General features: G+C 36.8%; 1 protein-coding gene across 1 annotated transcript in view; it reads right to left on the bottom strand.

The window, feature by feature from the left end:
* LOC150086753 (dynein regulatory complex subunit 11-like) overlaps positions 1 to 26,520 on the bottom strand; it is a 283,392-nt gene that overhangs the window by 155,985 nt on the left and 100,887 nt on the right. The gene's annotated exons all lie outside the window — the stretch shown is intronic.

The following is a 26,520-nucleotide window of genomic DNA, read 5'->3' as shown; positions in this document are numbered from 1 at the left end:
TTATATTGAAACTGTCACAGAATGGAAAGGCTAGGAGCCTACATAGAAGTACGTAGCACACGCTTCTTGATTAGACCGGGGTTCGAGCCCGTCACCACCAAATACGGAGGATGTGGAAAGGTCAAGGGAATGACCACCGCATATCCCGGAGCAATATGGCCTTAGTTGCTAATGCTCCTAAAAACCAAATAACAAACAAACAACAAGCCTACATAGCAGAAACTGTATTTTTGCCAACTGACAAATCCAATGGTAGAATGTATAGAGCTGTAAATAAAACTAGTTTTCTTAGGAGCCGGGTAAAGATAAATAGAAACAGAAATAAATCAAAGAAGAAAGGAAGTCAAATTCAGATAATGGAAAAAGGGAAAAATTACTATATTAAACAAAAGTCAAACAAATCAAATAAAGATTCAAGTAATGCTATAATTAAATTAATTGACCCGACCTTAGCTCCGTAGCCGAGTGGTCAGGAGCGGGAGTGCAGTAGCACACGCTCCTTGAGTAGACTGGGGTTCAAGCCCCTGACTGCTGAATACGGTCGATCTGCAAACCCACACTGGACCAGCGTGGCAGATTATGGTCCATTTCCCTCAGCATGAATTGTTGAGGAGGCTTACATCCTGCAGTGGGTTGATAATGGCTGCACTTTACCTTTTTTTTTTTTTTTAGCTAATTAACGTTTGTACATATCAAACTGTACTTGGTTTACCTGGAATTAAAAATTTGTTTTACCAAGCTTATATATAAAAAGCGAGGAAGTAAAAGTTTGTCGTTTGAGTTTTCTAATCGACTTAGCTCCTCACTAAAGAGGATACAATTTAAAGTTTGAAACACTGTATGGGGAGTGACAATATGCCTTAGACACTAGGCTATGTCTAATATAGTTTTCAAGGCAACAGCACTTTGTGTCTTTTATTGTCTATGACTATCTAGGATGAGGCCACCACACTATCTATTACCCTCCCTTTACCTATCATTTTTTTTTTTCTTGGCTGACATATAAGCTTGCTTCCTCACATCATTTGCTAGTACTAACATTTGATAACAGTACAGTTTTTCTAATTTGGTTATTGGTCATGTCTGAAATACAGTCAGTTCTGCTATAATGAAATATATGTTTTCCTAACAATCTCTGCATTATGGTATTTTGCACATTAAAAACAACAGAGCTTATGAGGAAAATAGGGATGGGGCAGAGCACTCAAAAAAAAAGTTCAATCTGGAAAGTAAAACACTAAAAAAAAGAAGTTATAAACCCAATAAAATTGCAGGTTTAAACATCTTAAATTTCTAATAAATAAATAAATATTACAATAAATATAGCACTTTATCTTGACAAGATATGTTGTATTGGTTGGGGACTATGTACCCTGACATACATAGCTTAATTAATACTGTAATATATGCATACTAATTGATATTTCTGTTCACTGACTTTTTTTTTTTTGGATTGTAAAATTTAAAACAGTAAAAAAAATAAGCAATCAATAACGACAAACACGGCACGCACAAATTGCACAAGTGAGATATGGAGTAACAAATTTAAGAAGCTCAAATAACAGGAACGAAGAGAAGATTCTGAAATTTTATTTATGCTTTTTATATGATTGAAGATTTTATGGAAGGGGAAAACACATTTCACCTTAGCAACAAAAGCCCACACAATTCCAGCTATCCGTATTATCGCAAATGCAATAAGATTGAGTTTACTACCCATTTAAAATTAGATTACACTAACAGAAAAGCGCAATAAACCGGGAACTGCAATTTGTTTTTATTGTTTTATGGTAGTGACCTCCAGAAATGTGCTCCTCTGTTCATGCTATCACCTCACAAAATTTCTGTTCAAATAGAAAAATGTGAGCTCCTGCAAACATGAATAGGCCTACAATATCATCTGTTATCTTATGAATAAAGCAAATGACAATGGTGTGTCTCTGACCACTACAACTACAGTAAATATGAAATATAGCTATCACCCATTTGACATTTTTAAAGCTTCATAAACTTGTATGTATTGCTGCACAGGTCGCTATGTTTAGCTTGGTGCCGGGTTTTGCGTTCACCTGGTGTTACTCGCAGACGAGTAACACCAGGTGTTACTCGCAGACGAAATTGCACACGAGCCAACGCGAAAAATTGCATTATATTTGCATTGTTCCCTAAAATATCAGTTGCATTAGAGAAAATTCTGGTTTCTAAAATGTGTATTATAGCAGAACTGACTGTACATAAAATAAAGTAAGCAATTAATGGTATATATACATTTCTTTGCATTAATCACAATAGTTCATTTTTGGATGTGATTGAATATTACAATAATTCAGATGCCAAATGTGTTGGGCTTGAACTTATTTCCCACAGAGCTTTTGAAAACAAAGAATAATCATAGTCTGTTGTAACAAACTAAGTACCTTCATATACCACTATGATGTTTATTTTGGTAATAATACCCTCTCTTTACATGCTATTACTATGCAAAATCTGCAGCAAAAAATCATAAAGAGATGGTTAAAGATGGTTAAAGACTAGCAGTTTGAAAGATGCCATTATTTTATAACTCACACAGTTATTTGGAAGCTAGTCATATAATTAGCTGTGAAAAGCAGTCAGGCTACTTATGCTGAGGAATGTCAGCTAAAGAATTAGGCACTGCAATACTCAATTATTTTAAATTGAGTATTAAGGTTAACCATGAGGGCATCATTAGACTTGGGGTGATTTCTGTGCCAGTGGTAGGAAAAAACCAAGGAGGCAATAGAAAATCACCTAGAGCAGTGGTCTCCAAACTTTTTTGGTTGTGCACCCTTATTTTACTTAAATGGACTAGTGCACACTCCACAATAAAAAATTAAATGTATAAGTTTAATATTTTTTTTATTTATAAATCATTTACATGGAAGTATTATATCTAAAATTACATATAATTTTAAAAGATCACAAATAAAAAAATACAAAACAAATTTAAATTGAAGTTCAAGTACAAAATGATATGAAATCATTAATGTAACAAGTGTAGTAAATGTAATGTAATACCATTTGTTTTATTTATAAATAATTTACATGGTATGCATTATATCTAGAATCATATATATATAAAATCATATATAATTTGAAAAGATCACAATCTAATTCAATGCAAAAATACAAAACAAAAAGAAATTGAAATTAAAGTATAGAGTGGTATAAATCAAATCAACAGCACTTTTTAGTGGGAACAATGTGCATGAATATTTTTAATTATTGCTGTATATCTTTGTTTCATATTTTGGGACACAGCTACCTGAAGATCTGGTCCCAAGTTAAGTTTATTTCTAAACATGGTTTTAATAATAGTCATTGCAGAGAAAGTCACCTCACATAGGTACGTTGATCCAAATGGAAGGATTGCATCAGCAAGTGATGCAATCCTTCCATTTGGATCAACTAGGATACTCATTTTTCAAACCCATCCAGAAATTACGCAACAGTTTTTCACGAAATTCAGCTCATAAATTTACATCTTTCCTAATGTCAATCAGCTGTTCTTGGGCAGTGATTAGCAGGTGTTGAACCTTTATGGTTTCAACAAATAGACTCAAAACCCATTGACATTCTTCATTTGACATATTTCTAAACAAATTTGAAAATTCTGTTTCCAATTTTTGTAAGTGCCCAAGTACAGTTGTTTTTTATTAGTGATATATTTGAATCATTTTCGACAGAATAATCACTTAATGATGGAAACATTTCCAAACATTCTTTTTCAAAATGCTCTCTCCAGAGTGCGATTTTTTTCTAAAAGCAGTTACCTTCTCACACATCCTTAAAATATTGTCTTTACCTTGGAGAGATAGATTAAGGGTGTTTACTTTTTCGAAAATGTCTGTGAGGTAACACACTACTGACAACTACTTCTCATCACAAAAAAAAAAAAAAAAACGGCCCATTTGCAACCTTTCTCTTTTTCTAAAGAAAAAATCCGTAACTCATCTTTGAGTTCAACAATGCTTTTGAGAACTTTACCACATGTTAACCAACGTACCTCTGTGTGATATAAAACATTTTCATGGTCACTCCCCATCTCATTACAAAGTATTTTGAAAACTCTATTACTCAAAGGGTTTATTTTAATAAAATTAATGACATTAATCACATCTTGCAGTACTTTATGCATTTCAGGTTCCAATTTCTTTGCTGCAATAGCTTGCCTATGGATGATACAATGAATGAATTTCACGTGTGTGTGTGCTATCTCAAGAACTTTGCCCTTAAATCCTTTTTTGTTCCAACCAAAACAGCCACTCCATTGCTAATAATACTCAGTTTTTCCATAAAATTTTGTTTTTATTTAAGAAATCGACAACTGTTGAGAATACATCTTCTCCAGTACACCTTTCTTTGAGTGGCTCACAAAAAAAGCAATTCTTGTATTTCATTATCAAAATAGAATCGAACAAATACCAAAGCTGAAACATGTTAGCTACATCTGTACTTTCGTCCAACTGCAGAACAAATTTTCCACACAGAATTATTTGTTCTTTTATCTGCGTCTTTAAACCTTCTGCAATGGTTTCTATTTGTCTTCCAATGGTATTTTCCAAGAATAAATAACAATAGTCTTCTCCATAGGTGAAGCGTTACTTATTCAAGGTAGTGCAATACCATGGAAACTCATTGTGAAGGTATTCACAATATGAGATATAATTAAAATGATGCTCAAAACTACCTTGGTAGTAGAAATGATGTGTGTGTGCATTACCCATGCATAACTAAACTCTTTCATATTCTTAGGCATTTAGCCAAGAAATATCTTTTAGATTAATACACTCCTACTTATGCCCCATTCTATTTTCTTTATTATATCAAGTTTAGCCTGCACAGGTAGCACAGTGGTATCATCATTGTCCTCCCCACACTGGGTGGAAAAAGCCCGGGTTTGAATCCTGTCAATCATGTGAGGAACTTTTATAGGCTTTTTTCACTCAGTGGCTGAGTTAGTCAGTCTCAGGCATAGATAGCAAGGTTTTTTCAACAGAAACTGAGGTTTTTTCCAGCAAAACAATTGACCAGAGAACACATGCAATTTACAGACACAATACACATAGGTATATGAATTAACTTTCCGGGTGACCCTAATGTAATAGTTTGGATTATATAAAGTTTACCACTAAGCTTTAAAGTTGTTCATCTTTTCTTCTCTGTATGAGGTTTATTAACTTTAGGAGCCACAGTGAGGGGTTTTTAATTTAAAATAAATGTAAAACAGTGGTATAATCTGTGATATCAGTACAGAATTCACTTTCAAAAAGATGAATGTAAACAAATACAGTAATCACGTGACTTGCATTTTCTTTTTTCGGCACTGCAAGACATCTGCGTTGTACGTAAACATCCAATTTCAATGTGCTGTTAGCTCGAATGTTCCTTTAATTGGGGTGCCGTTATTTCAACAGTTTATTGTATATAAAAATGTTTGATTGCACTTCCTGTTGATAAAGTGAAATTTAATACTAAAATCCTTGAAAAACAAACCGGTTAAAATTTATGATGCTTTGATTCAAATTTTATTAGAATAGAAAAAAGACGATGCTATAAGAAACAAGGAAAAATAATTTCATGTTTCAAGTTTAGGAAGCATTTTCTTTTCACATGATATTCAAGGTAAAAATTTTTTCTAAAATTATCAAAGATAGTTCTCTCAGAAAAGTATTAAGAAAAAGATTAAAAAGTGAATTTAACTATTTAGAGGCATACTCTAGTTTTAAACAAAAATTTTCAAACAAATTCTTTGTGAATCAAAGGATTAGTGGACCAAAGTGTTTGCCATGCAGCACAATGTTATTAACTTTTGCAAGTTCAGTGCTAAACCTATATGAAAATAATGGTATGTAGTGATAATTAAAGCAAATATTAGCATTAGCATTAGTAGAGGCATATGATGCAAGAAAGCAAGCTTATTCAGCATCAGCCAAAAAAAAAAAAAAAAAACAACCACTACTCCCATTTCACCCCTCCGTTCGTTCGAAATACCTGTCCAGCTGAGCCTTAAATTTGTTTAGGCTATCAACTTCAACAACAAGCGATGGGAGTCTATTCCACAAACCAACTGCCCGCTGGCTAAAGGCAAATTTCCGCACATCTATCCGACATCCGTCCTTCCTCAATTTGAATTTATGCCCTCTCAGGTGATTATTCTGAGCAAGAGGAAGAATCCCATCGGCATTGAGCATGCTCAAGCCATTCAAAGCCTTATATATCTCTATCAGATCACCTCGCCGATGCCTAGTCTCCAGGCTCTGTAATTTGCAAAACTTAAGCCTTTCTTCGTAAGAGCAACCCTTTGTTCCATTCACTAATCTTGTTGCCCTTCTCTGTACTCGTTCCAGCAGCTCTACATCCTTCTTGAAATGAGGCCTTAATATAGTGGATTTTATAAAATTTCAATAAATTTCCTAAAGTATATAAATCTTTACTCATAATAATTGCAATAGTACACATCTGATAAATAACAAATAGTTTATTAAAATAAATAAAATAAAATAATGTAATGAAAATAAAAAAAATAGTAAATAGATGTACGCTTAATATAAAATATATACTGACTAAAGCAACAAAACAGGATTAAAAATATTATGATTATATGGCAAGACACTAAAATACGCTGGAGCTTTCAAAAGTGATTGCTTCTTTTGTCAACAGTGAAATTTTCTCTAACAGTGCATCTTTAACTAAGATATCTACAATTAAGTCATAGACTTCACACATGAAGAGAATGAAAATGGTCTAGGAGCATGCAGGGCACTTCTAATTTATACTATCCAAGAATGAGAGAAAATACAGACTTCCCTACCTAGGGGAAACAAGGGTGAATTTGAACTTCCCTGTCTATAATAGTATTATTTTCTAAGAGACAAATCAGCATGTCAAACTATCTAAAACGAACACCCAACAAAAATGATCAACAATAACAGCACTTTCTAGAGAAATTTGATATTAAATTTGATTTCTTTCCATAATCTGCTATTTCCCATAATCTGCTTTTTATAGCACTTCTTTAACATGCTCCCCCCCCCCAGATTTTTGCAGTCTCTGCTAAATAACATCCCTATAATCTAGGCATTTGATCTCACATACCAATCCATTTGTAGCCATCACAGGTATATGATATTTTACTCTTGACACAACTGTAGGCAGCTTCCACTCTAGCAGCTGCATATGGTGTGTCTGGCAGGTTTGTATTGCCACTACATAAATTTGTTAAATGATGAATAGTGGCAACAGGTAAAATTGATTTACTTCATTCCTTCTCTCCTTAAACATATCAATCCAAAGTTCTCAGTTTTGGGGATTTGCTATGACATCTAATCTTCTCTAGTCTTAGAGGTGCTGCTGCTGCAGTGCAGTGGTGGATTCAGGGTAGGGGCACCGGGGCATGTGCCTCCCTGTCGTTTTTCAGAAAATATACACCAATCATTTAAATTCCCTTTAGCTACAAAAGAAAAATTTTTTTTTTTCATTGTTAACAGGAATATATTTATTTTTGCATTGTGTCTCAGCTATTTTCAACTGACTACAGTTATCGAAACTGAAGCTAAAGTGATCTCCATTCTAGTGCTCAAAATGGTGCCCATCCTGTGATTTTTTTCTGGATCTGCCACTGCTGCAGTGGGATTAACCAAGTAATTGTACCATTTTTTACTTTTATGCCCCTGAGGCTAATTTAAAGAATTGGTTAATCTACATGTCCATCTTATTGGTGCAAAGAATTTAGCATTAGCATTAGTTGAGACATATGATGCAAGAGAGCAAGCTTATATAGCATCAGCCAAAAAAAAAAAAAAAAAAAAAAACCTTCGCATTTCACCCATCCATTCACTCCAAATGTTTGTCTAGTTCAACCTTAAATTTATTTAAGCTCTCAACTTCCACAACAACAGATGAAAGTCTCTTCCAGCAATCAACTACCTGCTGGCTAAATGCAAACTTACACACATCTATTCTGCAACTGTCTTTCCACAATTTGAATCTATGCCCCCTCAGGTTCTTAATCTGAGCAAGTGGAAGTATCCCATCAGCACTGAGTCTGCTTAAAGAATTCAAGGCCTTATATACCTCAATCAGATCACCTCGCAGGTGCCTAGTCTCCAGATGCTGCAACTTGCAGAACTTAAGCCCTTCTCTTGGTAAGAGCAGCCCTTTGTTCCCCTCACCAATCTTGTTGACCTTCTCTGTACTAGTTCTAGCAACTCTACATTCTTCCTAAAATGAGCCCTCCAGACCTGTATGCAGTACTCAAGGTGTGGCCTGACCATTGCCTTATACAAAGGGATAATCACTTCCTTGTCTCTGCTAGCAAAATTCTTATATATCATCGACAAAACTCCATGACCTGCTCTGGCAGCCCAGCCTGTCTGCACTGCTCAAATAACTTCATATCTGACTGCACAATTACCCCCAGATCTTTTCATTCTCCATTTCCCTGAGTGTAGTAACACACAGTTGCTACATTTCTCATGGGTTACTGCTACCCATATGCAGTACTTTGCATTTGTCAATGTTAAACTTCAGTTTCCACTTCTCAGCCCATCTGCCCCTTTATCCATTGCAGCAACTTGTCCTTAATGCCATACTGCTCCAATTTGTAAAGCAGTCTTCCATGTGCAACAGTATCAAAAGCCTTTCTAAGATCCAAATATATGATATCAAAGTTATTCCCCGCATCCAGTTCCTTTGTGACCACGTTGTAGTATCCAATCAAATTGGTCAGACAAGGCTTCCCCTTAACAAACCCATGCTGTGTCTGAACTGCAGTCTTGTCTAGGTGATCCTGTATCACTTCTTTAACCAGTGACTCCATTATTTTCCCCAGAACAGAAGTTAAACTAACAGGTCTATAATTATTTGTGATCTTCCTTTGAGCCCCCTTTGTGAATTGGGGATACATTTGCACATCTCCAGTCCATGGGGCCCCTGAATCTAAGGATGCACTCATAATTATAACTAAGGGTTTGCTAACTTCCTTTGCTGCCTCTTTCAATATAATTGGTTAGATTCCATCCACTCCAGGTGCCTTTTTTTTTTTATGTTTAACTTCATCAATTTGGATAAATTTACAGTATATTTTGTGTTAGTGCCTTTTGGAGTATTTTTTATTAATTGAAGTTATTTCTTAAATCAATTAAAAATTTCATTTCACTTTGGTGGAGGCTAATTTACCTCTCAATATATTAAATATTCCGTCAAGAAAAAAAATTCCGGAATTTGAAACTGAAGCCTTCTCAAGGTTGCAGGACTAAAAACGTTGATGCATATATTTAATATGGTATGGTGGTTAATCCTGAGATGCTTTAAACTTTAGAAATGTGTGAGGTACCCAGAACTCATGACTGGTGTACTTCAGTGCTAGAGGAAGATGGGAAATTGTAAAAACTGAAAAACTAGGTATGTGAAATGCTTTTAAATATTAATCTCTAAAACACTGAAAAATTGTCTTGACTTCATATACAAACATCAGGCTAGGATTACTGTCAACAATAAAATCAAAATGAAAATTTCATTAAAAAAATTGAAAAAAATGTAAAAAGTATTACAAAATAAAAACTCATCATTATTTATTTTTTATTTACACTAGTATCCTCTACATTTATATATGTATTATTTGATTCAGTTTCATAAATTGCTGGATAAAAATTCCAGAGAATTTCTTTAGTTTTGGCTTGTGTAAGCCCACATACATCACCTCAAATCTTTTTTGAAAGAGTATGCACTCCTACATTGATTATCAAAACTGTCATAAACATAAAAATGACTATATTACTTGTAAACACAGTTGACAAAAATAACAGCACATCTCTGTAGATTTCAAGAGAATCTATACATATATAGATGTCATTTGTTGAAAGAATCTGCACTGAAAGAACCTTCAAAATTCACATATTAGTAGAGTGTAAGTATTTGTCACATAGTGCAAGGAAGTCATACGCTTTTGTTGCACTAGCCAAGGGAAAAAAAATCAAAATAAAAGAAAAGGGATAATAAGAAAATACAAATTATGCTCTTCCTCCTTGCATGGGTAATGATCCAGTTGACCTTTGAATTGATTCAAACTATCAGTCTCAATTACTTGCAGAGGCAATTTGTTCCGGTAATCAACAACTTGCTGGCTAAAAGAAAACTTCGTACAATGTAGTCTAAACCTCTTACCTTGCAATTTATATTTATTTTCCAGTTCTGGAATTCTTTATAACAGTAAAAATTTTGTCTTCATTCATTTTACTAAACCCTCTCAGAATCTTATAAATGTCAATCAGATCTCCTCTAAGGTGGATGGTTGCCAGCTCTGAAGCCCCACATATAACCAGTCTTACCTTGTACAGTCACCCTTTTGCCAATCTCACCACGTGAGTTGCCCATCTTTGGATCCTTTCAAGAAGTACAATGTCTTTTTTGAGATGGGTCTCCATACCAATACATAGTTTCCTAATGCAGCCTTATAATTGTCTTCTACAATAGGCTTATGACCTACCTATCTCTACAGGATGTTGTTCAATATATCATCAATAAGACACCATGGGCTTCACTAGGCCACATGTTTACACTACTCAGAGAACTTCATATCTGCCTGTATTGTAACTTCTAAATCTCTGCCCTCTCTTGTTTTTAATTCAACCCCACCAAATGTATAAGTTATTTTGGGGTTGCTGTTCCCCAACCTTATACTTTTCTGCATTAAAACAGCTTTCTGACAATTCCTGAAGCCTCTCCAAATCATCCAGAAGGAGTGCTGCTTGGCACTGATCATTAACAACTCTCACCATCCTTAGGTTACCTACAGATTTTGATATCATGCCTTCTATCACTCTGTCAATGTTGTTTTATGAAAATCACAAATAGCAGTGATCCAAGAATCAATCCTTGTGTCCCACTTCTGACATTACACCAATTTGAAGAATGCATGTATGTGATCCATAATAGAATCTTTCACGATTTAATCACAATTTCATGTATGTGATCCATGTTAGAATTTTTACAGTAATTCCAACATGTTCCAGTTTATAGAGTAACCCTCACGATCTCTGAGTCAAATGCCTTGCTAAAATCCAAATATGAAACTACTTTTTTTCACACATGGAACTATCCAAATTGTTCCCTACATCTAGCACATGAGTAACTGTGTCAAAACAGCTTACCAAGTTAGCCAAACATGATTTTCCCTTAACAAAATCATGTTGTGTGTCCTGCAGAATGCCATTTCTATCTATATGTCCCTGGATTGTCCTCATCATTTCCTCCAAGATTTTCTCTACCATTGAACCACTGAAGTCGACTAACTAACTGGTCTGTAGTTAACAACTTCTCTCTTAGAACTGCATTTATTTATTGGCGATATATGGCACTTCCACAATCCAAAGGAATCTCCCAAAGTCCAATAATCCCAACAGGATAGGAAGGGAAGAGGGGTTATGCTGTTAGTTAAGAAACACATAAGATCTAAGACAGTGCAACCAGTTGACATGGATGATAGCACAATGTTGAGTCAGTTTAGTGTGACATAAGCACTGGGAAAGCAAAAATGAGGGTAGGAGTGTGTTATATGACTAATGACTCTGATATGTTATATGACTAATGCCTCCGATAAGTACAACAAACAGCTGTACAGAGAAACAGAGTGGGACAGTATATAAGAATGTCTTATAATGGGTGGTTTTAACTTCCCAAATATTGACTGAAAATTGTGGGTTGGTCACTTCAAATTAGCAAGACTTTTGTGGATTTATTGGATAAATGCCTTCTACAACAGCATGTTCGAGGGGCAGCCAGATGGAGTTGTTTGTTTGTTATTTGGTTTTTAGGAGCATTAGCAACTAAGGCCATATTGCTCCGAGATATGCGGTGGTCATTCCCTGACCTTTCCGCATCCTCCGTATTTGGTGGTGACGGGCTCGAACCCCGGTCTAATCAAGAAGCGTGTGCTACGCACTGCTGCTCCTTCCCACCTGGCTACGGAGGCGCCTGCCAGATGGAGTGATACCCTTGATCTGATTATTAGCAGTGATTATTCAGGCATTAGGGATCTGCAGATAAAGGAACCATTTGGTGGCAGTGATCATAGTATACTGATATGGGATTTACTTAAAGATGTAAGTGCCATCAGGAGTAAAGGGAGGGGGTTTTGTAAAGATGACTACAATGGTGTCATCTTTACCATTTTTAAATTCTATTCAGTAGGACCAACTGATGATGTTACCAACACCAAATTCTAAATGAGAAGCATTCAAGGAATTGATCTTGGAAGCTACTAGGTTTTTTATACCCACTAAGAAATACTGTTCAAGGTTTAGGCCTAAATGGATGTCAGATGAACTGAGACTTGTGGCAGAGAAGAAAAATGCATGGGATGCATATAAATTATAAGGAGGCACAGATGCCTATGGTAGATATAAGATAGTCTGTAATCAAGTCACAAAGGAGGATAGGCAAGCACAGGCAGATTAAGAGGAATCTTTAGCAAAGGATGCAAAGAAAAACAGTAAAGACTTCTTTACTTATGTAAACTCTAGAAGTAAGAGGATGAATCAGTTTGGTCCACTTGATATCAATGGTTTGACAGTTGATGGTTCTGCTCAGGTAGCTGATAAACTAAAAAATGAGTATTTTGCATCTACATTCATACATGAGGAATTCTGCGGGGAATTGGAGGTCAGAAGTTTATCAAACTCGAATGGGGAGCTAAATGATTTTGTAATAACTGAGAGTAAAGTGGAGGAGAATTTGTTGAAGTTAAACGTAAGAAATGCACCTGTCGTGAGTGGCATCTATCCAGTTATATGAAAGGAAGCAGCACAGGAAGTAAGCAAACCATCAGCCATAATTATGAGATCATCCTTTATTCAGGGAACACCCTCATGGACTGGATATGTGCAAATGTATTGCAAATTCACAAAGGGAAAATCAAACGGTGAAACAAGTAATTAAAGACCTGTTAGTTTAGCTTCTTCCAGGGAATATAATGGAGTCACTGGTTAAAGAAGCACCGCAGGATCATCGAGACAAGACTGTAGTTATAGTTCAGACACAGCATGGGTTTGTTAAGGGGAAGTCTTGTCTCACCAATTTGATATTGAATATAATGATGTTGTCACAAAGGAACTGGATGCAAAAAAATAAATTTAATATCATATACTGGATTTCAAGAAAGCTTTTGATACCGTTGCACATGAAAGACTGCTATAAAAATTGGAGCAGTATGGCATTAAGGGCAAGTTGTTGCTATGGATAAAGGGATGGTTGGGAGGGAGACACAGAGAGTCGTAATCAATGGACACTGCTCTTCGTGGACTAATTAGCATTAGCATTAGTAGAGGCATATGATGCAAGAAAGCAAGCTTATGCAGCATCAGCCAAAAAAAAAAAAAAAAAAAAAAAAACACTTCCATTTCACCCCTTCATTCATTCGAAATACCTGACCAGCTGAGCCCTAAATTTATTTTGGCTATCAACTTCCACAAAAAGGGATGGAAGTCTGTTCCACCAACCAACTACCCGCTGGCTAAAGGCAAATTTCTGCACATCTATCCTATGTCTGTCTTTCCTCAATCTGAATTTATGCCATCTCAGGTCATTATTCTGAGCAAGAGGAAGAATCCTATCGGCATTGAGCATTCTCAAACCATTCAGGGCTTTATACACCTCTATCAGATCACCTCACTGGTGCCTAGTCTACAGACACTGTAATTTGCAAAACTTAAGCCTTTCTTCGTAAGAGCAAGCCTTTGTTCCATTCACTAATCTTGTTGCCCTTCTCTGTACTCTTTCCAGCAGCTCTATATCCTTCTTGAAATGAGGCCTCCAGACCTGTATACAGTATTAAAGGTGTTGACTGACCATTGCCTTATACAAGGGAATAATCACCTCCTTATCCCTTCTAGAAATATTCCTGTATATCATTGACAAGACACCATGAGCTACTCTTGCAGCCCGTCTGTACTGCTCAGAGAACTTCATATCTGCCTGCACAATTACCCCCGGGTACTTTTCATTCTCTACCACTGTCAGTGTGGTACCACAGAGTTGATACATTGCTCTGGGTTTGCTGTTTCCCATATGTAGTACTTTACATTTGTCAATGTTAAACTTCATTTGCCACCTCTCAGCCCATCTGCTCAACCTTTCCAGATCCTGTTGCAGCAGCATAGCGTCAGTAGCGTCCTTAACAACCCTGCCAACCTTTGTATCATCTTCAAACTTGGACATTAAGCTTGATATACCATCATCAATATCATTTATAAATACAGAAAACAATAATGGACCAACACTGAACCCTGAGGGACTCCACTAATAACATTAGTCCACGATGAGCAGTGTCCATTGATTACTACTCTCTGTCTTTTCCCCTTCAACCAGCCCTTTATCCATAGCAGCAATTTGCCTCCAATACCACACTGCTCCAACTTGTGCAGCAGTCTTCCATGTGCAACAGTATCAAAAGCCTTTCTGAGATCCAAATATATAATATCAAAGTTATTCCCTGCTTCATAGTATCCAATCAAATTGGTCAGGCAAGACTTTCCCTTAACAAATCCATGCTGTGTCCAATCTAAAACTGAAAGTCTTGTCTAGATGATCCTAAAGTTATTAGTGGAATCCCCCAAGGTTCAGTGTTGGGCCATTGTTGTTTTCTATATTTATCAATGATATTCATGTAAGTCGATATTCATGTAATGATAATCATTATGAGGGACTTCAATGCTAAGGTTGGAAAGAGACAAAACAGTGCAGAAAGGGGAACTATAGGAAATTTTGGAATGGGTGAAAGAAATGAAAGTGGTGAAAGACTTGTGGAATTTGCAGAATCACGAGGATTGTCAGTGATAAACACTTTTTCAAGAAAAGGGTGAACAGAAAGTAGACATGGAAGAGCCCAAATGGATTAACAACTAATGAAATCAACTTCATCCTCACTAACAGAAGATATATCTTCAATGATCTTACCGTCCTGAACAAAGTAAATGTTGGAAGTGATCAGAGAATGGTAAGATGCACACTAATATAGATGTAAGAAAAGAAAGGAAAGAAATAAGATATAGATGTAAGAAAAGAAAGGAAAAAAGTGACCTGAGTAAATAATACAAAGGTCTTTGAGATAACAGAAGAAGATAATGATGATGATGATGACATATTATCATATGTCATCATCATCATCATCAGCCATTTTCAATCCACTGCAGGAAGAAGGCCTCTCCAGCGACTTTCAGTTCCTTCTGTTTTGAGCACTGGCCATACATTTACTACCCACAAACTCATGAATTTCATCTATCCATCTCCCCCTTTGTCTTCCAGGTTTTCTTCTACCTCCTCTTTGGTACCATTCTGTTATTTTCTTAGTCCATCTGTCATCATGTCCTCAAGCTATGTGTCCTGCCCAAGACCATTTTAGTTCTTTAGTTTTGATAAGAATGTCCTTTACTTGAGTTTGCTGCCTAATCCATGTGTTTCTCTTCTTATCTAACAGTCTGATTCCCAATATAATTCGTTCCATTCCTCACTGTGTAGTTCTCAGAGCTTCTCTTCCATTCTTTTGGTGAGTGCCCAAGTTTCACTTCCATAAGTCATGGTCAGGAGTATACATTGGTTCATTATTTTACGTTTCAGACAAACTGGGATAATGCTCTTCAGTATGTGACTATATTTCCTGAATGCTATCCATCCAAAATTTATTCTTCTCTTGACTTCCAGCCATTTATCATTATTACAGCTAATAACTTGTCCCAGATAAGTATATGACTCCACCTTTTCAATTACTTCTCCTCTGATCATTTCTGATCATTACATCCCTTTCTGTGGCATACTTGTTCATCATTACTTTTGTTTTAGCCATATTCATCTTTATACCAAAATCCTTACTAACTGTGCATAACTGATTAAGATTTTCCTCTAATTCTTTGGGATCGTGGCTTATGACTTCAATGTCGTCTGCAAGTCGTAAATGGTTTAGGTACTCTCCGTTCACATTGACTCCTTTCTGCGACCAGTCTAATCTTCTGAAAGCTTCCTCAAGGGCAAAAGTAAACAGTTTCGGAGATATTGTGTCTCCTTGTCGAACTCCTTTCTCAATTTTAAATTTCCTACTATCTTTGTCTAGTCTAATAAAGGAGGTAGCATTCTCATATATTTTCTTCAAAATCATAATATGTGGGGGTATCTATGCCTTGTCTTTCCAGTGCCTGAAACATTGCCTTATGCTGTATGGAGTCAAATGCCTTTTCATAATCCACAAATGCCATTCATAATGGTGTTTTATATTCGTTTGCTTTCTCCATTAGCTGTGATATTACGTGAAGGTGATCCATAGTTGAGAATCCTGTCCTAAAGCCAGCTTGCTCTTTCGGTTGATTCTCATCAAGTATTCTTTCTAATCTGTTAGTAATGACCCTTGTGAACAACTTGTAGATGTGGGATAACAAGCTAATTGGTCTATAATTTCTCATTTCTGATTTATCTCCTTTCTTATGCAGCAAAACTATGACTGCATCATTCCACTGCTTAGGCATCACACCTTTTCTAATGCACTTAGTGAAGAGCCTTGCCAGTTTTTGTGTTATGTCTCTTCCTCCCAATTTTAACAACTCTACAGTAACTTCATCTTCCCCTGGGGCTTTCTGATTCTTCATTTTCTTCAATGCATGTTCTACCTCATCAGGAAGGATATCAGGTATGTCATATGTGATACTAATTTGTGATCCTTCTTCCCACTGCTGGCATCACTCACTCGCTCCTTGTATAATTCTCTATAGTAGTCTTCTGCTATTTGAATTATGCCTTTTCTGCTATTTATAAGTACACCAACGGTATTCTTCAATTTTCAGTATCATTTGTCTTTCTGTATTACTGCGCATGGCTGCTGATTTAAGTCCTTTATTTTCCCTTAATGCATGTTCTACTTTTCTTGTGTTAAATCTTCTTATGTCATCTCTGAGTCTCTTTCTAATGGCTTTGCATAACTCAGCATACTCAATTTTCTCCTTGTCAGTGTTTATCTTGCTCTTCATTTGTCGCCTTTGGTTCATCATAACAAGTGCTTCTTGACTAATTTTTAATTCTTTGGATTTCTTTTTCCCTATAGATTTCTTGGGCTTTATCACTTTCAGAAAGTTGTAATATTCCTTGTCGATATCTTGGTCCTGAGCAGTCTGCAGAAGCTCAAACTTGTTCTGAAGTTCCAGTACATACTGCTTTTTCTCCTCTTCTGTTATCTCAAAGAGCTTTGTATTATTTACTCGACTCAGTTTTTTCCTTTCCTTTCCTACATCTATATCAAGTGTACATCTTACCATTCTGTGATCACTTCCAACATTTACCTTATTCAGGATGGTAACATCATTCACAAAATATCTTCTGTTAGTGAGGATGAAGTCGATTTCATTAGTTGTTAATCCATTTGGACTCTTCCATGTCCACTTTCTGTTCACCCCTTTTCTTGAAAAAAGTGTTCATTACTGACAATCCTTGAGATGCTGCAAATTCCACAAGTCTTTCGCTTCTTTCATTTCTTTCACCAATTCCGAAATTTCCTATAGTTTCCCTTTCTGCGCTGTTTTGTCGTTTTACCAAACTTAGCATTGAATTCCCCCATAATAATAGTGTAGTGGCTTTTCTGCTCATCTAGAAGACTCTCAATTTCAGTGTACATTTCTTCAACCTCTTCATCATCATGGCTCGATGTTGGTGCATAAATCATTATCATATGTTATAGCATATATCGTATGTTATAAGAACCAATTTTGAACGGCTTTGTGATATTTTTCTAAAGCACATTTCTGGAAGTCACGACCATAAAACATTAAAAACCATTTGCACTTTCTGGTTTATTGGGCTTTTCTGTTACTGCAAGCAATTATAAATGGATAGTAAACTTGACATTATTGCATTTGTGAAAATACTGATAGCTGGAATTGTGTGGGTTTTTACGTTATTATGGTGAAATGTGTTTGCCCTTTACTGAAATCTTCAATCGTATAAAAAACATAAATAAAATTTCAGAATCTTCTCTTCATTCTTTTTTTTTTTTTAAGCTTCATAAACTTGTTACTCTGTGCAAATTGTGTTAGTTGCAATTTGTGCGTTCCATTAAAAAATGCTTATGCATGCTATTGAAATTTATAAAGAAAAGAGAAGATTATCTTGGAAATAAATGCCACTTGAAGCATTTCTGAAGACGACGACTCCTTGTGCAACAAACCAAAGAGTGCCGAGCCAATAATGAGTGATCAACGAGTGTGCATTTAGTCGATGATGATGAAGAATAAACATTCTTTAACATTTGTAAGTCATAAATAATTTCTCTATTATTATAATTTGCTTGATTTTACAGGCTATGTTTTCATTTCTTTGGATAAATCAATCATTGTTTAAACAAACTGATTAGCTAATTAAGTTCACTGTTGATAATCTAACCTCTATTTTTAACATTGTGTCTATGGGAAATAAATTCCTGCTTTACGAGTTTTCACTTTACGAGCATGTGCTAGGAACGAATTAACTTGTAAAGTCAAGAACTACCTGTACAGGAATTTTGCTAGCAGGGATAAGGAGGTGATTATCCCCTTATATAAGGCAATGGTTGGGCCACACCTTGAATACTGCATACAGGTCTGGAGGCCTCATTTTAGGAAGGATGTAGAGCAACTGGAACAAGTACAGAGAAAGGCAATGAGATTGGTGAGGGGAACAAAGGGTTGCTCTTAACAATAAAAGGTAAGAGCAACCCTTTGTTAAGTTCTGAAAATTGCAGCATCTGGATGCTAGGGACCTGTGAGGTGATCTGATTGAGGTGTATAAGGCCTTGAATGGTTTGAGCAAGCTCAATGCTGACAGCATTCTTCCTCTTGCTCAGAGTCTGCACCTGAGGGGGCATAAATTCAAATGAAGAAAAGACAGTTACAGAATAGATGCATGGAAATTTGCCTTTAGCCAGCGGGTGGTTGATTTCTGGAACAAACTTCTATCAGTCATTGTGGAAGTTGATAGCTTAAATGAATTCAAGGAAGAACTGGACAAACGTTTGGAGTAAATGAATGGCTGAAATGGGAAGATTTCTTTTTTTTTTTTTTTTTGGCTGATGCTGTATAAGTTTGCTTTCTTGTATCGTATACTTCTACTAATGCTAATAAAAATGTTAATAATTAACCACAATGGTTCAATGCACTCTCTGGCTGCCTTCCTCAAAATTACTGGGTATATGTCATCAACTCCAGGAGCCTTTCTTTCTTTTAGGCTCAAAAGTTTTTTAAAACGCACTCATCCGAAATCACTAATTTCATATGTCTCAGCATCACTCATACAGCACCTCATCAAAATTAAGGGTCTTTTGTCAGTAAAGAATGATGCAAAGAATTTATTCAATTCAGCAGCAACATCCACCAGATTATCTAACAATTTTCAAAACCCAATACACAAGGATCCAATCTGATTCATTTTCTTTATCTTTGCATTCATATACATGAAAACTCCTTGTCCCCATTGTTTGCTCTCATAGCCAGTGAGTTCTCATACTAAGACTTGGCCTCCCTAACCTTATCTGTGTTACTATCATAGAACAACTTTAGCTATTTTAGGCTTCACTACTTCTCATCACTCTGTAACTTTCCGGTACTGTCTTTTTCTGCTCTAGCAAACTGGCCAGCTCTGTATTCTTAATGGGGTATATGTGGTCATGGCTTCTGTATATTATTGCTTTAAAGGTATTGCATAATCCTAATGAATTTTCTCTTCCTTTGAAATATGCCAATTAATAGAGGCCATGTAGGGCCTTAATTTGTCATAGTCACGTTTCTGAAATTAAAACTAGTGCCTTTAACTGCTGCATTATCTTTCTTCATCTTCCAAATAATGACTGCATGATCACTACCAGCAGATGGTTCCTATACTGCAATGTCATCTAATTCACGAGTAATGATGAAGTCTAGAATATTCTTACCCCTAGTATTTTCTCTAATATGCTGGTACAAATAATAATCATTTACTTTATTTAAAAACTGTTCCCCAATGGTGAGTTTTCTTCCACTTATTCCAGTCAATTAAGGAAAGACTGAAGTCATCCATAATAAGACATTCACACTTGCTTACCCATTCCATCTACATAAAGAAACTTGTACCATACAATTCACAATCCTCTGGTATATAGATTACTCTACAGATCTATATTTTTCTTGGTCTATATATTATTCCCAATTTCATTATACCTTTGTTTCCAACTAACTCACATCACATGGATGTTATGCTGACAGGTGTAAATTCTGACTGAGCAAAAGCTCTTTTTTGCACTCAAGCTGCTTTTGATAAGAAGTTTGCTACCCTAACACACCCCTTGAAGTTATTTAGGCTTATTCCATAGCTTTTCTTCCTGCTCATTTGAAACACTGCCACTCAGAGCAAAATGGAGGAGAAATTGTTGAAGTTAAATATAAGAAAGACACCTAGGGTGGATGCAACCTATCCAGTTATATTAAAGAAGGCAGCAAAGGAAATAAGCAAACCCTTAGTCATAATTATGAGATCATCCTTGGACTCAGGGGAAGTTCTCATGGACTGAAGATGGGCAAATGTGTTTCTCCAATTCACAAAGGGTGATCTAAGGGTGACATGAGTAATTATGGACCAGTTAGTTTAACTTCTGTCCCTGGGAAAATAATGGAGTCACTGGTTAAAGATGTATTGCAGGATCATCTAGACAAGGCTAAAATAATAATTCAGACACAGCATAAGTTTATTAAGGGAAAGTCTTTCTTGTCTGACAAATATGATTAGATAATATGATGTGGTTACAAAGGAACTGGATGCAAAAAATAATTTTGATATTATATACTTAGATATCAGGACAACTTTAGACATTGTTGCACGTGGAAGACTACTGCACAAATTGGAGCAGTATGGTATTAAGGGCAAGTTGCTACAATGGATAAAAGGGTGGTTGAGTAGGAGGAGACAGAGAGTGGTAATCAATGGATGTTGCTCTTCATGGCTAATGTTATTAGTGGAATCCCCCAGGGTTTAGTGCTGGGCCCACTGTTGTTTTGTGTACAGGTGACTCCCGCTTAACGCTGATAATTCATTCTGGAAAAACAGCACTAAGTGAATCCACGCTAAGCGAGCACCACAATCCCATAAGGTAACATACGTATTTGTGAGTTGTGGTCGGTGCCATAGGATATTTCCTAATCAATAATAAACGGTAGTGAAAAGATGCACAAAGGTCTGTCAAAATATTTAATATTCAAATATTGGTACATATAAAATATTCTGCATTACATACGTCTATAATTATGTGGTAACTACTTATGTATCGAAATTAAACTTAAAATACCAATTAAAATCATGAATTTAATTGATCTAAACTGATTTTAATAGATTTAATTTAATTGATGAATTTAATCATGAAAAATGTGTAGATTTTGGGTTGTACTTTTGCCCTTTTCCCGGTAAACTAAAAGGGTCTTAATTTTAAATCCCCGGCAGCGTTACCACCCAACAATAAAGTCAACCAATCCTTCATTGCTTTGAAACCTGGCATGTATGTTTTTTCCTTCTTTCAATATGAAACTTCTTTTAGGCATTCGTTTCTAAAAAAGTTCTGCTTCATCTATGTTAAAAACTTGATGAGAAGTATAACACATAATACCCCTCTTCAATAATTGTAACGTTCTTTTTTGAAAGTTTCGGCTCCTTGATCTGCACTTGCTGCTTCTCCCTGGATTTTAAATCTATTCAACAAGCCCTTACTAGTTTTAAATGGTTCCACATTTTTTTTTTTTAGGTGAGTTTTCTTCAGATCTTCATATAGGCAATCTCTCTCTCTCTAGTTTTTTTTTAATAATATTTAAATTAACTGAATTCTGCATTGGATATTATCTTCAATAAAATTAGTTAAAGTCTCTCCATTTCAATCCTAATAGCCGGCCTTGCCCTAGTTGTTGCAGTGGAACAGCTGTCTTTCTCACTGCTAACATTAATTCTTTATTTTTTATAATTGTTCTTGCAGTTAAACTTGCCAGTCCTAAATTATGGCACACATCCGCTTGTCGTTGACTGGAATCGATTCGCTTCAAAACTTCTAATTTAATTTTCAAATTCAGTCTTTTTCTTACATTTATAGTCTTTGTACTGCCTCCAGATGTTGCTTTTTCATTCTTATCCGCCATTATTAACTCTTTGAAAATGTAACTGCATTGGTTGCATTAATTATGATACAGTGTTCGAGTAAACTGTACGTTATGTACGATGTCTAATACTGTACTGAGTGATGACTAGACTTCGGATAAATGCATATAACGTAAATATTACCAGCAATATACTTGATCATTTTTTAAAATGTTGATCTTGGAACTACGTAACAAGTCACTCTGTTGCAATTAAATTAGCATGCGAGAAAATTTCACTGAGCGTGAGAAAATTTCTCAAGTCGGCGTGGGAAGTGTTTAAATGCTGTTTTGCTATTCATTTTCAAGCTATCAACTCCTTTTTGAAACGATTTTGCTAATGCCAAAAATGCATCCGTAAAAGAGCATTATAGTGATTTGTGACAGCATTATAGTCAGATACAGGTTATAATATAAGAACAGCGTTGCATTATAGCGAATCAGCGTAAAGCGAACCGGATTATAACGAGGGCCTGCTGTATTTACCAATGACATCAATAAAGGTATATCGGGCTTAATGTCCAAGTCTGCAGATGACACAAAGGTTAGCAGGGTTGTTATTGATAGTAAAGACAGCATTCTGCTGCAACAGGATCTAGGAAAGTTAGGTAGATGGGCTGAGAAGTGGCAACTGAAGTTTAATATTGACAAATGCAAAGTACTGCATATGGGTAGCAGTAATCCAAGAGAAATGTAGCAACTGTGTGGTACTACACTCAGGGAGGTGGAGAATGAAAAAGACCTGTGGGTAATTGTGCAGTCGGATATGAAGTTCTCTGATAAGTGCAGACGGACTGCCAGAGCAGGTCATGGAATTTTGTCAACGATATATAGGAATTTTGCTTGCAGAGACAAGGTGATTAAACCTTTGTACAAAGGGTACTAGGAAAGTTTTGCAATATGACGCAACAATGAATCACAGGAAGCTGCTTGTTGCTGCATGTTGAGACATGTTCATACGTGCATAGTAGCTGCCGCGCCAAGTCGATGGGCTCAGTTATTCATTAGTAGTGAGAGTGTAAAGTGCTTGCGATGGCATCGTGGTCACGAAATGAGATAAGGACAGTTTTGCGGTATAATTTCGTGCGTGGTTTAACCATAGACCAGTGCTTAGAAGAAATGACTCTTGCACTAGATGATGATTGTCCACATCGTACAACGATATTCAGGTGGTATAGAGAATTCCAAAGGGGAAATTTCACTCTGGAGGATTCTGAGAGGCCGGGAAGGCCATGAACGTCAGTTACGAAGGAAAATGTTACTGCTGTGAGGAAAATGCTTGACGAAAACAGGCGAGTGACCTACCAACAGATAGAGGATACTTTGGGCCTAAATGCACCAGCAATTCGTTCGATTCTGCAAGATCATTTGCACGTGAAGAAACTTTGTTCTCTCTGGGTGCCGCATCAACTGACTGAAGAGCAGATGACACGACATGTGACTTGGTGCCGGGAGATGTTAAAAAAGTTTGATAAGGGACAATCTCGGTATGTGAACAACATCGTGACAGGTGACAAGACTTGGCTGTACTATTACGATCTGCCGACCAAGGCTCAAAACAAAGTTTGGGTCTTTGATGATGACAACACACCCGTAATTGTCAGAAAATCCCGATCTGTAAAGAAGAAAATGATAGCTGTATTTTTCAAATCGAGTGGAATTGTGGAACGTGTCGTTTTGGACATGCAGAAGACAGTCACAGCTAAGTGGTATACTGAACAATGCCTGCCTAAAGTCATTGGATCTATGAAGAACCTGCGGCCAAAGTCAAGAATGGACACCTGGTACCTCCATCACGATAATGCTGCAGCTCACAGCGCCAAAGCCTGCACCGAATATTTGACCATGACAGGACTGAAACTTCTCGAGCACCCTCCCTACAGTCCAGACCTTGCTCCCTGCGACTTTGCACTGTTCCCGCATGTGAAAATGAAGCTAAAAGGGAGGCGGTTTTCTAGTGATGAGGACCTTCTACGGGCTTGGGACAACGAGTGTGCTTTACTCCCTAGTGAAACTTGGCAGAATTGGTTTAAAGATTGGTTTCGGAGGATGGAGAGGTGTATTGAATGTAGAGGAAATTACTTTGAAAAAATTAGATAAACAAAGCTGTATTGCAAAACTTTCCTAGTACCCTTTGTATAAGGTAATGTTCAGGCCACACCTTGAGTATTGCATACATGTCTGGAGGCCTCATTTTAGGAAGGATGTAGAGTTGCTAGAATGAGTACAGAGAAGGGCAACTATATTGGTGAGAGGAACAAAGGAGTTCTCTTACCAGGAGAGGCTTAAATTCTGTAAGTTGCAGCATCTGGAGAGAGACTAGGCACCTGCAAGGTGATCTGATTGAGGCGTACAAGGCCTTGAATGGTTTGAGCAGGATCAATGCTGACAGGATACTTCCGCTTGCTCAGACTTAGAACATAAGGAAATCAGGTGACAACTCAGTGTTGTTATGGTCCTATATGAGAACTTGAAGGACAGGGTGGATGCCCTCTAAGGATCTAAATTGAGGGGTCCATCAAGCTCTCAGCTGCCCACATCAATGCCAGAGCTTGCACTTGGTCATCACGCAACACAGCGGCTTGTTTGTTTGTTTGTTATTTGGTTTTTAGGAGCATTAGCAACTAAGACCATATTGCTCCGGGATATGCGGTGGTCATTCCCTGACCTTTCTACATCCTCCGTATTTGGTGGTGACGGGCTCGAACCCCGGTCTAATCAAGAAGCATGTGCTACGCAGTGCTGCTCCTTCCCACCTGGCTACAGAGGCACCCAACACAGCGGCAATCCCCAAAGCAGAATGCTCTGGTCTCACAGGAACTAGTAGTTGTTAGTGACTCTATTGTCAGGGAAATGGGGTACATGCTTTGAAAAAAGGATAGATGGAACAGGACCAGGGTATGTCTGCCAGGGACAAAGGTTGATGACATAGAGCAGATATCATCTTTTAAGGGGACAAATGGTGATATAGTTTTACAAGTTGGCACTAATGATATTAAGAGTAGGAGACCGGAGGAATTACTTAACAACTACAGGTCACAGTTGAAAAAAAGCCGTGAATTAGGGTTGAATTTGAAAGTATCTGCAATTCTGCCCAGACACGATAGGAGGGAGCATATGATGAGAGCCTTGTCGATCCATTCAGCCCTGGAAAGATTACTCAAAAGGTAGAATTTTTTTCAGCCTGGTCGGTACTTGTAAACAGGAGAGACTGCTTCTACAGGGATGGGATACACTTAAATAGAAAGGGTGCAAGAATATTTGCTGATGCTATTGAGGCAGTGTTAGGTAGGTCAGAAAACTGATAGCTTGGGGGGATACATGGACTAATAGATTAACAGTAGCCACTGGAAGAGGTGAAAGTGATTCTTGCACTGCTTCTATTGGAATGAGCAGAAGCCTGGAAAACAAGATGCAGGATATTTCAGAGACTGCTGGGAGTCATGCGGTACAAGTAAACACATGGGTTATGTTAGGGTATCTAAGAATAGGAACAGGTGCATGTATACTTGCGTGTACACCAATGCTAGGAGTTTGGTAAATAAATTTGATGAATTTGAAGTATTGCTCAAAACATCAAAGGCAGACATTGTTGGGATTTCAGAGACATGGTGTGACACAGATATAAGGAATGCAGAACTGAAATTTATAGAATACAATGTGTACAGAAAGGATAGACATGATAAGAAGGGAGGAGAGGTTATGCTATTAGTTAAGAAACACATAAAATCCAAGGAAGTGTAGCCAGTCGACATCGCTGGACAGTGCAGTGTCGAGTCAGTTTAGTGTGACATAAGCACTGGGAGATCAAAATTGAGAGTAGGAGTGTGCTATAGGCCTGATGACTCTGATGAGTATAATAAGGAACTGTACAGGGAAATAGAGTGGGCCAGTAAATCAGAGAGTCTTATAATGGGGATTTTAATTTCCCAGACTGGAACTTGTGAGTTGGTCACTCACACACTAGCAAGGCTTTTGTGGATTTATTGGATGCTTGTTTTCTACATCAGCATGTTCGGGAGGCAACTAGAGGGAGTAATACTCTTGATCTGATTATCAGTAGTGATTCTTCATGCATTAAGAATCTGCAGATTAAGGAACCACTAGGTGGCAGTGATCACAGTGTGCTGAAGTGGGATTTACTCAAAGAGGTAACTACCATCAGGGGTAAAGGGAAGGGTTTTTGCTTTCGTGAAGGTGACTACGGTGGTCTGAGACAGTATTTAAATTCTATATGGTGGGACCAAATGATGATGTTACCAACAGCAAATTCAAAATGGGAAGCATTCAAAGAACTTATCTTGGAAGCTACTAGGCTCTACATACCAACTAAGAAATATTG

Source organism: Mastigoproctus giganteus, chromosome 4 (genome assembly GCF_048544385.1).
Source record: "Mastigoproctus giganteus isolate SK-2022 chromosome 4, ASM4854438v1, whole genome shotgun sequence".
Lineage (NCBI taxonomy): Eukaryota > Metazoa > Arthropoda > Arachnida > Uropygi > Thelyphonidae > Mastigoproctus > Mastigoproctus giganteus.
This window is presented reverse-complemented; position numbering and strand designations above follow the sequence as displayed.